Source organism: Strix uralensis, chromosome 1, assembly GCF_047716275.1.
Source record: "Strix uralensis isolate ZFMK-TIS-50842 chromosome 1, bStrUra1, whole genome shotgun sequence".
Taxonomy (NCBI): Eukaryota; Metazoa; Chordata; class Aves; order Strigiformes; family Strigidae; genus Strix; species Strix uralensis.
The window spans coordinates 110,737,554-110,751,968 of NC_133972.1; the positions used below are offsets into that span (position 1 = coordinate 110,737,554).

At 44.8% G+C, this 14,415-nt stretch overlaps 1 protein-coding gene across 2 annotated transcripts in view; it reads right to left on the reverse strand.

Moving 5' to 3' along the window:
* The window catches only part of ZNF407 (zinc finger protein 407), a 359,684-nt gene extending 349,173 nt beyond the window's left edge, over positions 1–10,511 (reverse strand). Inside the window, exon 1 of one of the 2 annotated variants that reach the window (XM_074877170.1) lies at positions 10,402–10,511. The gene's annotated coding sequence lies outside the window, so the exon portion shown is untranslated. The remainder of the gene's footprint in view (positions 1–10,401) is intronic. The other variant, XM_074877178.1, reaches the window with a different exon arrangement.
* Positions 10,512–14,415: the final 3,904 nt, after the last annotated feature.

The window sequence follows — 14,415 nt, forward strand, 5'->3', positions numbered from 1 at the left end:
TTCCTACTGCAATTTTATTTTAGGGAATATACCATTCTTTTTTTCTGTGCTTTCTAGGTGGTTTATTCTAACAAAATTTAAAGATTATGGGAAGTATTTATCCTCTCCCAAAACAGACACCATTGATCTTAGAAACATAACTTACAAGGATGAAAAATAATTTAAAAACCAAACTGAAACCATGGCCACAGTGACATCAGTTGAAGTTTTCTCAGCATTGTCAGTTAGATGTCACCCAAAATTCTATAATTACAAGTCTAATGCCATTTGAGTACTTATAACAAATATATAAATATTATTTGACCCCATAAAAAGAAACACTCCTTACATTCCTGCACTTCCATACAACATTTAAGTATAAACTTCAGAGATTTACTTTGTTTTCATTTCAAGTATATTATAATTATCTTGGTATCAGTAGCAGGTTTGAAGATGGGCTTGTGTGCCTGAAAGCCTGCCTACTTCTCCATCTATAATGGCCTCTGCCTGTGTGCGGCCTCCTCAGAAGTCTATCCCCTCATAGGGTATATACCATTTACATACAAATAAAGGTATCCATTCTCTGACCAAAAAAAAAGTTTATTCAACACTGTACTTTAACATACACTTTACTGATACCAGCAACATCTTAAATATTTCTATAAGTATGTCAACAGCAAAAGAAAGACCAGGGAGAGCCTCCATCCCCTGCTAGACACAGGAGGAAACATGGTAACAAGTGATGAGGAAAAGGCTGAGGTGCTTAATGCCTTCTTTGCCTCAGTCTTTAATAACAAGACTAGTTGTACTGAGGGAATCCAGCAGAAGACAGAGACTGGGAGAACGACCCCCCCCGCAATCCAGGAGGAGACAGTCAGTGACCTACTGCATCACATAGACACACACAAGTCTATGGGACTGGACGGGATACACCCGAGGGTGCTGAAGGAGCTGGCTGGGGTGCTCGCCAAGCGGCTTTCCATCATTTACCAGCAGTCCTGGCTGACCGGGGAGGTCCCGACAGATTGGAAATTGGGCAATGTGACGCCCATCTATAAGAAGGGTTGGAAGGATGATCTGGGAAATTACAGGCCTGTCAGCTTGACTTCAGTGCCCAGGAAGCTGATGGAGCAGCTCATCCTGAGTTCCATCACACAACACATGCGGGACAACCAGATGATTAGGCCCAGTCAGCATGGGTTTATGAAAGGCAGGTCCTGCTTGACAAACCTGATCTCCTTCTACTACAGGCCGACCTGCTTATTGGATGAGGGAAAGGCTGTGGATGTCGTCTACCTTGACTTCAGTGAGGCCCTTGACACCGTTTCCCACAGCATTCTCCTGGTGAAACTGGCTGCTCAAGGCTTAGATGGGCACACACTTCGCTGGGTAAAAAACTGGCTGGATGGCCAGGCCCAAAGAGTTGTGGTGAATGGAGTTAAATCCAGTTGGTGGCTGGTCACGAGTGGTGTCCCCCAGGGCTCGGATTTGGGGCCACTCCTGTTTAACATCTTTATTGATGATCTAGATGAGGGGATCGAGTGCACCCTCAGAAAGTTTGCAGATGACACCAAGTTGGGTGGGAGTGTTGATCTGCTCAAGGGTAGGGAGGCTCTGCAGAGAGACCTGGACAGGCTGGAGCGATGGGCTAAGGCCAACTAGAGGAGTTTCAATAAGGACAAATATCGGGTGCTCCACTTGGGCCACAACAACCCCCAACAGCGCTACAGGCTTGGGGAGGAGTGGCTGGAGAGCTGCCAGTCAGAGAGGGACCTGGGGGTGTTGACTGACAGCCGGCTGAACATGAGCCAGCAGTGTGCCCAGGTGGCCAAGAAGGCCAATGGTATCCGGGCTTGTATCAGAAATAGCGTGGCCAGCAGGGACAGGGAAGTGATATTACCCCTGTACTCGGCACTGGTGAGGCCGCACCTCGATTACTGTGTTCAGTTTTGGGCCCCTCACTACAAAAAGGACATTGAATTACTCGAGCGTGTCCAGAGAAGGACAACGAAGCTGGTGAAGGGTCTGGAGCACATGTCGTCCGAGGAGCGGCTGAGGGAACTGGGGTTGTTTAGTCTGGAGAAGAGGAGGCTGAGGGGAGACCTCATTGCCCTCTACAGCTACCTGAAAGGAGGTTGCAGAGAGCTGGGGATGAGTCTCTTTAACCAAGTAACAAGCAACAGGACAAGAGGTAATGGCCTCAAGTTGCACCAGGGAAGGTTTAGACTGGATATTAGGAAGCATTTCTTTACAGAACGGGTTGTTAGGCGTTGGAATGGGCTGCCCAGGGAGGTGGTGGAGTTCCCATCCCTGGAGGTGTTTAAGAGTCGGGTTGACATAGCACTTAGGGATATGGTGTAGTTGAGAACAGACATGGTTCGACTAGGTGATCTTCAAGGTCTTTTCCAACCTAGATGATTCTGTGATTCTGTGAAATCATGATGATATGAATGAAGAAAAAGAGAAGGTATTCCTGTAAGTCAACCTCCACCTGGAAATGGAAACTGAATAGCTAGCCTAAACAGAGCTAGCAAAACATATTGTCAGGTTTTTACTTGTCCTCTCCAAACAACTGTCTCTTGCAGCTAATAACCTTGTGCCCAAGAAGGATTCTTGGGTTTTGAGAGGGAGCTCCTTATGTCTCATCTGCTTCTGAGCAGCAGAAGGGACACCTCCAATATCAAACCTACTTCAACTTTGTCTTCAGTCTCTTCTCTCCTTCCTTCCTCAGATTGCCATCCCTATTGCAAACTCCTTGAGCGACACAAAGAAAATTAGACAGGGAACAAAGCCTACTACAACCCTCTGCAGATATCATCAGAGGCACAAACAAAGAAGTTAAAGAAATACTTGTTGAGAATTTTCAAACTATCTAGATGTAGAATGGCTCTCAAATTCACAAGCCTGTATCTTTGGCAATTAAAATCTAATCAGAAACAACTAAAAAAAAGTTTTTTCATACAACATGTCTGCAAAGTTCCTGTTACCAACAACACTGTATTACAAAACCTCTGCTCAAAAACCAACCTCTGCTCTTGGTGGGGTAAAATTTGGACAAAAAAACCCATCCAATTTTATTTCTTTGGTTTTCTATGCACGAATTATGAGATGGAGAGCATGTGTCAGGTTCTGATTTTGATCATTTTGACTCAAATTGAAAAAATTCTGTTAAACTAAATGGAGATATTCCGATTTATAGTCAGGTAAATGACATCAAATTCTAGTCCCAGGTTTTCTTTCCTTCCTGATTAAATTACATTAATGTACACTCAAAACAAAGCAACTACTGCTAGTCCTACTATTTTTCCAGCAGAATAACTTAACTATTAACAAAACACCACATACACATATATATGAAGTCATCAGGGTTCTTTCACTTGTCTGCCATCTATCCGAAGCCTTGAACAACGAGGCTTACAGCATCATTATAGTATGTGCACACCATCATCCTAAATGCAGGACAGAAGTGAACCTGATTCCTGTAAGGACCAACAGGCCACTGTTTTTCCCTAAAATACTTTCTATTAGCCTGATATGTATATTAGATATCAAAAACCACAACATTCTGTTTTCTTACATGGAATGCACAGGAAAAGACCCAAAAACTAAATATTGCATCTTCACATCGTTAAAAGCTTTGTCATAGTATTTATTGTCGTATTACCCCTAATTAGCAGTTTAAGCTTGTTAACAAGATCAGTTTGTTTAAGGTAAACAGGAATTATCCTTCCATTATATAGGTAAAAATTGTAAATAGGACAGCTCATAAATTCTACGATGAGAGTAACTAGGAAACTATTCATTAAGGTTTGAGTTATAAATTCAAAACATGAAGCATAACATGCCTAAAGAAGAAGGTTTTATTTTTAAAAGCATTCATTAGGCTCTCATCTTCAAGCCTCAGACTTGTAAATAATTTAAAATGAAAATGGGAACAACAGGAGGAAAAAAACCAAATGCAATTCAAATCAGTCCATTGTTGTACCAATAAAACTCAAAACAATAGAAAAGAAGTTGGCAGATTTTGAAGACTACATCCAGAAAACATTTTTATGTACTGTATCTTTGAACTTGGATATTATGCTAGCACTGGATCCAATCCAAAAAAAATTAGCTTTGACTTACAACAATCAGGCTGTGCCCAGTAAAAGATACCCATGCTAAACTAGCAATCTTTAGTATTCATCGTACTTTATTCTGGAGCTGCCAAAACAAAGAAACAAGCTGCAGCTTATAGATGCTTTTAGATTTTTTATTTTTCCATTTTTGCTTTTCAGAAATGTATATCCTATCAACAATTTATATGACATAAGGCGAGAACCCCTTTGCCTTTAAAGAGTAAGATAAATCTAGGTTTGCCTCACATGGGGAGCATGGAAAGAAACAGCCTTTACTTCACTGGCACTAAAAACAGAAAGTGAAGAAGACAAAAGTAACAAATCAAACAGAAAACAAAATACCAGGATAACTGCTGTCCTTGCTGCATACCCAGTGTCCCAAATCCAATGTCAATACATCCATGTTACACAACAAGGATCTAGGAGAGAGCAACATGTTGCCTTTACTGAATTTCTGGAGTTTGCTATCCTTCTCCCAAGTACTTGGAACAATCCAACTGAAATGTAACATAAGATTTCACTTAAACATTCAATGGAAGACAAGCACGTAACAGGCATTTCTTTCTCCTTGTTAACAGACCACATGGGACTGCAAAATGCAGAAGTGCCATATTTCTACACCATGGTTCTTGGGGATAAAGATGGGCGTGTACACTGGCCATCACATGAACATCCAGGCATGCTCCTCAGAGCCTTGAGCTTAGTGCCCACACCCCATGCACCAGGAAATCCGAGGCTTTTTGGCCATGCAGAACTTCCTACGTGGGTGCAGAACACGAGCAGGAAACCCAGCACTTCCAGCGAGCTCTGGGCATGCTGCAGGCATGTGACTCGACTTCAGCACTTACACCTTACAGCCAGCACAGTGCTTCCCAGAGGCACCAAAGCCCCCAGGCAGCACATGAGCAGCGAGTCTCATGCTTCCTCATGTGAGCCGAGCCCGCTAGGTCACCCCTGTTCACGCTTTTCCCTCGAGCAGGGAAGTGGGTGGTGCCAACATGCAACATACCACTGGTACAGGTAAAGTAAGCAAGCCTCCTCCTGCTAAGGCATGTCTTAAAACCAACTCTGGGTGGACTATCTCAAACATTTATAGCAAATGTTTATAGCAAACATGTTCTACTAACTTACCAAAAGCAAACAAACCCAAACACTAAGCCACTGAATGGAAATGGGTGCAGGCCACAGGCTCTTCCAGAGCAAGCCCAAGCTTGAAAACCTGCCTTAAGAGAGAACTCACATGCACAGAAGTATAAAGCCACACCAGAGCTCTCAAGGCCACAGGCCATCCAAATAGCACCAGAACAGTGTGTTTGTCTTTGCTTAAATTAGAATTTTTGTCAGGACCTCCACACTTTTCAAAGTTCTTGCTGGAATGTTTCCTACAGAAATATTTGTATACTATGTAACTGTATGGATTCCATAATAAAAATATCACATAAAACAACGATTTCTATATAAATTGATGGCTCAGTATTACTATTCGATGAGTTTTGTTTGCCACACCTCGTAATTGCAGCAAATTAGTTATATGTATTTTTTAAATCTTTGTATCTGTATTTTGAGAGACTTTCGAAATACCAAAGATGGGCCTAAGGACAGCATGAAACTTTCTTTTTAACTACAAGGAGACAAAGAAATACCAAACAGGAAAGCATACATGTTTGTAGCAGAACAGTAATCTATAGAGATGTATACATTCAGATCTATACACTGAAATAATGCCTACCCTAACTACTCTGCATGCCTCCTCCTTGACCATTATGTATGCCACACATACATGTAACAGCTTGTATTTTTAGACTCAGAAGGGCAGAGGCAATTAAAATTTATGCCTGTACCACTAAGGATCAAAGGAAACTAAGAACATACACAGTCTCCCAGCCCAGTTAAATATAACCCATACTGCTACAGACAGTAGTTCAGTAGTAGGCCAGACGACTCAGAAAAAAGGTCAGCCTGCTGTTGAACAAACCAACCAAAACAAAACAAAGCAAAAAATCAGCAATCAACAACTCTACTAATGCAGGACGGGAAAGCAGTCATGAGTCATGTAAACAAGCATTTTACTTTTGGAACATCATTACTGCCTGTTTCTAAATGACACCTGGGTTATTTCTTTGTAAAAAAGCATGTGAATTCCCCGGCACTTACTGTAATTTTCCTTTTCATATTGAGGAAAGAAGGTAACTGGACTTCCTTCTGCTCTAAAGCTACAGATTGCTGCCGTTTTATATGTTTGGAACACAACCTTCTCTCACCTTCACATGCTGAAGAACTGAAATTAGGTAAAATAAGAAAACTTCCATGTGTATTTAACATGAACACCTAGAATGGGCTATAGACTCTTCTGTTAACTACAGACCCTTCACCAGCAGAAGGCAGAAACATGATCACCAGAAATCATAGTTGCAGAGCAGCAAGGCTGGTATAGGTTCCCCCATTTTAAACATACAACTTCCTTCTGTGAATCAAAAGACACCTTTGGAATTTCTGCAGGTGAGAAATTAGAGATTACAAGAACCGCCTCCTTACAGTTTTTGCTTCTTCACTGGCTTTATACACACAGGCTAATACACACTTTGAGCTTATGTATTAGCACAGACCAAAATGACAAAAATTAAAAAAGCACCCAGTTTAGAAGAAAAGTAGGCATAGGTGTATTTCATTTAAACTTTCATACACTTTTGTGTAATGCTGTAAGAATGTCCACTGAAAAGGCAGACAGACCAAAGATTAAACCACTCCAACGTTATCAGAGAGATCTCACGTGAACTTTGACACCCTGAGCCAGGCAACACTGAAGTGGTTTGCAGTGCCACCTCCCATGCAGCCCTACTCTTAACTCATTCTCTCCAAGAGATCCACGGTTAATTCCATGCCTCTTATTAGCACTAACCATCACCAGGGAGGCAGAGGCGTACTGCTCATTTCCCACACGCATTTGTGTCCGCCAAGAACCACTGTCGTTTGTTTTGCTCCTTCTACTCAAGCTGTTTCCTGGGGAAGCGGCGCTTCCACGCCTGTGCAGCTGCAGGCCAGGCACCGTATGCAGCCGCACCTCAGGCAGCAGCGGCAGCGCTGGGCGGCTGTACTACCCTGAGCTAGCAAGGCCGACACAAAACGATACCTTTCTGGGGTAGAAGAATAACCAGGAGTGCTCTGCTGGCCAGCTGCTGACTATTAATCTGTCAAAATGAAAGTACCATTTCTGTTGGACTCCTTCTGTAATACGAAGCAGAGAGCACTATGCCTCGTGGCTAACTCTGTGAACAACGGAGCAGCTCTTCTTCCCCACCACCACAACCCTCGTAAAAAAAGAAAAAGTCACTGAAAGAACAGCAGTCACTATATCTGTTGAATCACGTGAATTGTCTTCCCCTCCAAGCCCCATTTGGTGATGAGCTTTCAAAAGAATAACCTATACTCCAGGATGCGCAATCTAGAAAGTGAACACAGTAATTTTAACATGCACCATAATAGTGTGGCATTAATTATGAATCCATGAATGACTAGGCCAAACATATCTTAAACCAATGTTTTTATTTGAGTGATGGGGTCATCCATCCAGTGCAGCTTTTTTGTTTCCCCAAGAAAGAGCATATTTAAATTCTAAACCATCTTAGGAAATTCAAATGTAGGAGCTGCTCAACAATTCCAGTTCAACCACATTTCATATGCCAGTCTTTCTGTAAATTTTAGCTCATGCACAAAACCACAAGTCTGTATAATTTCAAAAGATTAAAAAAAAATAGGCAAAGCAGAGCTATGTTTTGCTCAATGTTGTGCACACTAACACAAAAATGCTGTTCTTCATTACAAAAGATTGGTTTTAATAGAGAATTGTGACTGACATCTGCTTCACACACATTCTTTTTCCAAGTAATGTTTTTCTATAAAAGGAGACAACACAGCTCAAGTTTTAAAAAAGTTTCTAACAAAGAAAACTTTCATGTAAATAAATTCAAAATCTTTGATGCTGTTACTATACAACAGTTTCTACAGAAGAATGATAGTAAAGGCTTTAACTCAGGTCGTTTGAATTACATTTCCCAAAATGCTAATAAAACTGACATGTTTGAACATACTGAAAAAGTCACAGTCCATCATCATGCTGTCACATCAGTGCATTTGACTTTTTTTAAAATGTATGGATTATACAATTACTGCCAGGCTCCATATTTTATATATAAAAGCTACAATCTGATTATATGTCCATGCTGAAATAATTTATGAAATAAGGGTGGAATGACTGTAATGTTACTTCTGTGATGAATGTAACTTGCTGTGAATAGTCTAGGAGATTGCAGGAGAGACCAAACTGAAGCCCGTAATTGTCTTCATCTTTCATGAAGAGGTGTGACCTGGGAAAAATATAGATCCCAACATCCAAAGCTCCAGCCTCACGCAAACATTTTGATTACTCATGTTCTGATATAGGAATGGAAAAAGAAAATTTACAGTCTTCATAGGCCACACCTTTAGATTATTAAGGTAAGAATCACAGCAAATTACATCTGATGTTTAAATTATATGTTAGTCTATTATTGCTTTGCACCATCAGCAAATCACTCTTGCCACTATTACCCTTGTACTTTTGGATTCCCGTTATTTACTACTCCCTAGATGTTACCATCATGCCGAGTATGATATAAGATGAACATGAATACATGACAAACTCAAGGTCTTGCAAGTCTGCATCATGACTACACAAAGAGGGTACATGAAAACAAGAATTAAAACTCTAACTACGCGAATTCTGAGATCACCACCAGCTACAGCATACGGATCACAAGATAAACGCTTCTTCCTTTTCTTTCTCCTTAACTAACACTACATTTAAGATGAACATTGTGGTTCACAGGCCACACTAATTATTTGAAGGAGCAACAGGAAACCTGTCCTGACAAGTCAAATTAAACAAGATGATAACCTATCCCTCAAAGGCCACCTAAAACAGCTAGTTTGAGTCTAATGATCTTTTCCACTGGAGATGCATACCTCTTTAGAAGTGTATTTGAAAGCTGCTACACTATTTACGGGAACTCGCTTTTCTTAGTACAATCTGACAGATCCCCTGAAAGTCCACTAACTCCCTACAGATGACAAAAAAAACATGCTGAAAACCACAAGACCGTGAGAGTGCAGAAGGTGATCGTGACTCGGAGACTGCTCTGTTGAGTGATTTATGCAGAGTAAAGGGAACTCGGCTATAAGTGCTTTTTTACCACTTCTAAGAACTGCTTACAAAGCTCCTGCAGTCACATGCGCTGTCAGTCACTGCCAACCACACAACTTCTCAAGCTCATCCACACTTACGCTACAATGACCTTCGGCAAAGCAGGGGAAAGGAAGAAAAAGTGGGGTTTGAGCAGCAAAAAGCACTCAAGGTAGAGCTGAACCAGGCCAGAAGCCACGTCTCCCTGCCTGCGCGGGGCCAGACCAAGCCACAGCCGCGGCGGGGGATGGCCCCGTACCCCAGCGGCACCGCCCGCCGCAGCGCCCGGCCGGTGGCGCAGGGGCCGCCCCCCGCCCCAGCCCGCCGCCACCACGCTGCGCCTGCGCGGGCACCGCGCCGACGGCGGTCACGCACACGCGCAACCGCCGCCGCGCAGCGGTTGAGGGGCGCTGCCCGGTACCGCCCCCGCGGGGCGCCAGCTGCGGACGCCAGGACACACCCCCGCGCCGGTGTCCCCTCACTGCCCCGCCCAGTGAGGGGGGTGCGGGCAGCCACAGCCCCGCCCGGCCTCACGGCCCGCGCATGCGCAGCGGCGCTCGTAGGCCCAGCTGGGAGGGGCGGCCGGGGACCCCCACCGCACGCGCCAGCCGGAGCCGTGAGGCGGCCGGGCGGGGCACGCGCCCCCGCCCGCCGCGGCCCAGCCCGCGCGCCCCCACCCGCCGCGCCCGGCTCCCCCCGCCCGTCCCGCCGCTCTCCTCTCCCCCCCGCCGGCCGCCCGCGGTACGGGGAAGGGACGAGCCGCGGCCCGGGCCGGCTGAGGCGGCCAATGGGCGCGCGGGACGTTCTTCCCGCCCTCGGCGCTCCGGCCACTCGGCGGGCAGCGGGGGAGGAACGAGGGACGGGATTGGCTCGGCGGAGCGCCGCTGGCCGCCCGCCCACCAGCACCGAAAAAAACGACGGTAGCGCAGAGGCCCAAAAAGCCCGAGGGGAGACGCCGGGCCGACCGCCGGCCAACCACGGCCCCGCGGCCCCATAAGCTTCCCCCGCGAGGGTCCCGGGCGGCGGCCCGCCCCGCGCCGCCGAGCGGGGGGGCGAAGCAGCCGCGTCCCGTCCGGCAGCGCTTACCGCGCGGGGGGAGCCGTCCGCCTCCGCTTGTGATGAGCTTGGTCACAAGTGGCGCGCCGTAGATTCGCCGTTTTGCGTCACGCCCAGCGCGAGGCGCGCGCCGCGGGGAGGGAGGGAGGGCGGGAAGGAAGGAAGGAGGGAAGCGGGCGGGCGGGGCCCGCTCACGTGATGCGGCGCCGGGGCGGGAGCCCTCGGGCCACCGCTCGAGCGCCCAGGCTCGCGTGCCGCCGTGGGCGCGAGGGGCTGCGCCCAACGGCCGCGGCGGGGCGGGCGCGCGCGGGCCGCCATCTTCCCCTGCCCGGGCCTGACGGCGGCGGGAGCACTGGCGCCCTGGGGCGCACCGGCCTCCTGCTGTTTCCCCGTCCACCCGGTTCCCTCGGCGGGAAGGGCTCGGGAGGCAGCCTGTGTGGTGCCGAGGGATGCAGGCAGCCCCGAGGGGTTCACGCTGACCCTCCTGGCTGAGGGTGTGGGTGCCAGGGAGGCCACAGCTTCGGGACCGGGGCAGACGGAGGCAGGCGGTGCTGGCAGGAGGCAGCAGAGGTGCTGTTCTAAGGGCTCAGAACTGCACCTTCGTATGTACGTGTGGCCTCTGCCACAGCAGCTCCTGGTGCTGGATTTGCATGGTTACAAGCTTATGCCATGCAGGGGTGTACATAAACTGGTGTTATACAGCCTCCTTTGGCACAGCCAGTGCAGTGAGAATCTGCTCCCATGGACGGAATGGGCGCTTTGAAGGTGTGGGAGAGAACGGGTTAGATGAGACTGTGCACAGCAGCCGTTCACTAACACTGATACAAACTGTCCAAGCCATTGGCTGCACTATTTTCACTGTCTGTCAGAGGATGCAGTTTGGAAGGGAAACAGCTCAGTAAGGCAGAGAATTTGTAAAACACCCTTTGTAAGCTGGTGAAGAAACCATAATATTGAAACATTTTATATTCTTTCCCCCTTTTTTAACCTAAGTCATATGATTAATAAAGAAGTGTGGTCTAAAGAGTCTTTTGACACCTGTGGTGGGCTGCAGTTGCTTTCTCCCATTTGCTTATGATTTTAAAAATGCAGGTTTACCATTTATATTATGATTGCACAGTATTTTTTAGTAGGTCAAAGTATCTCAGTTAAACAGCATTTAGCATTCTTCAAGGCTGTTGTGGGGAGGTGTCAAAGAGAGAACACCCCACTGTGCATATGTCTGGAGTTTCACTGACTTTTTCCAGTCAGTGCATGTAAGGCACAGGCAGGCTTACTAATTAGGCCTAACAATTTACCGTTTCATTTAGCCAATTAGTCATTGCTTAATCGGTTAGCCTTATGACACAGCACTGCCTGTTCTGGAGTAGGTTGTAAAAACTGTAAGAATGGTTTGAGGATGAGCAGTCACTACAGCCTGAGCCATTCATCGAATGAAAATGGAGAACCCAGATGAATGACCAGAGTCTTAGTAGAGATTGAAATGAATGAACAAAGTTTAAAACATAGGAGTATCAGTAGATAAAGAATCACACAGAACATAGGTGGCAGAAGGACATCTCTTTATCCGGTACCTCAGGGTTATAGTACCTATTTTAATTGTTCTCTGTTTAATTACAGATCTACACAGAGGAAGATTCCTTAATTTGTGGTGAAGATATCTTCGGTTATAGATATATTTATAAGGACACTGAAGAACTTTGATAAGTTGCCAAGAGAGTATGGCAGTTCTAAGAACAATCATCTGATTAAGAACAGGCTTAACAGTCTAACCAGTCTTGATGCTTTTCAGCATGGGAAAATAGGTAAAACAACCATTCAATGTCCCTCAAGATCAGTTTATCTGTGGTTTACAGATTCCTTTTATATGCCTGAGAAGTTTTTGTAGGTCTGGGCCTCAAGTGACACCTGTATTTAAATATTTGTAGTATCCAGGTCAGCATGCCTGGTCCATCATCTTTCATCACTGGCTTACTAAGCGGGAACAATCTGGGTTAGAAGGCATGATCATGAGAGCTGGAGTTTTGTAATATTTCTAACAGAAAATGAAGAGAGGCAACATTTTTTTTAGGAATAGCCTGAAGAGGGAGCCATTGGTATAGTAGAAGCAACAATTAGGGCAGAATAGCTGTTAATAAAAGAAAAAAATATATCTGTGACAAAAATAATTATGTTTTGTAACTTTAAGTTCTATTTATTAGACGTTTACAGACATACCTACATTTAATGTTCTGGTTTAGGTATGTATGTAATTTTAAAGTAATGCTGAAAATTTAAATGGTTTTTCTTTATTCTGAAATGTTTATACTGATTAAAATGTATTAAAAAGCAAACTGAATACGTACATCAATGATTAATTAGTAACTCATTAATTAGTTGATAGATTAGTTTATAAATGGATTGTAAACATAAAATTAATTTCTAACAGAATATGACATTAGGAATGATTCTGAAGTAGCTATTTCTTCCACACCAGAATACTGATTTCACTAGAAATGTTGCTCATTTAAAGAGTAGTACCAGCCCTTTTTTGAGGTGTGTAACTTAAAGGTCTGTCTACCTTTCCTACTTTATATTCCATGTTTGTTCATGTACAGGAAACACACAGCTTTGTGATTATTGTTACCAGAAATCACTTAGCGGGATAAAGGCAGTCACAATAATCATACTGACCAACTCTGAATTACAGGTTTTCTTGCACATCAAATTTCTTTAGAAAAATAACCCCATGACGTGACCATGGTTGTGTAGGTAATGTCTCTGACAGGCCCTCCAAAGGACACTGCACAGTGTCTGTAAGATAGTCAAGTAGTCAACAGTATTGGCCATAAGAGTTCCTTAACTGCCATTATTTTTTTCCAGAGTAGCAAGTCTTTGAAGAAAAGCTGCATATATCTTTATTCTGACAATGCAATTACACCCGTAAGAAAACATCAAACAGAATAATTAGGTGTAAACACCAGGAACTTTTTAAATGTCACTTACCTGTGCACATATACACACATACCTTCCCTTTTTTAATGCAAAATATTTTTTTCCCCCATAGAAAAGACAACCTTTGAAAAGCCTTATCAAGTGGTAGCTTGTCTTTCAGTTGAGAACTGTGACTAAATGTTTCTCAATTTTATTTGTTGGTTTTCTTTTTAATTCAGTGCATGAATTATTGGGTGAAATCTTATTTCATGTATATTGGTGACTGAACAAAAGGGCCTCACTGTTCCCTTCTGGTTCCCTTAAGCGAACAGTCTTATATAAGTTAATGAGATAAATGTATGCATTCTTAGATAATTAAACTGAGAGACATGCTAGTCTGAATCATGTACTGCTGTGTTGCACAAAAATTCACAGACAGGCCTTGAAAAATAGAACACTATGCTTAGGGTTTTTTAAGGTGCTTGGGCAATGACTTCTGGAAGTCTGATGGTTTGTGATTTAGGGAGCAAAATGCAATTGGTTTGACTGGGCTGCTGCTGCATGCAGTTCAAACTGACATGATTCGCCATGGTTGTGTGACCCTGCTCCCTCGCTGACTGCTGGCACAGCATGGGTGTGAGAGATGGCGGAGCCAGGTCTGGGCCCTGCCTCGGCAGAAAGGCAACCTGGGGAAAAACACAGGTGGCTTTCTGGCTGGCTCAGCAGATTCACAAATGGGCCAGGCAACCGCCAGTGGCCCGATTCAGCTGGGGCTGGCTGAGGCAATGTCGCAGCAGCCCTGAGGCGGGTTTGTGGGAAACCTCGGTGGGGCTCTCCCTACAGGCACTGGGGAGAGAACCCAGCTGCCGTTTTGGTCCCCACAGCCATTTGTGTACAAAGGGGTTGTAAGGAAAAGAATGTTGTTTTCGCATAATAAGCCTGATGGGAAGGGCAGGAGCGATTCACCAAAGCAATCAACAAGAGCAATTCACAACCACTGAAATCCCTGGCCTAGGGCTAGAAGGCAAGTGATCTTTTTGTCAACTGTGATGACCCAGTACTTGGAACTGGCTTTAGATGGATGCAGATACCGAAAGACTTGGGGCAAACTTTTCCATCTTAGTACGCTTG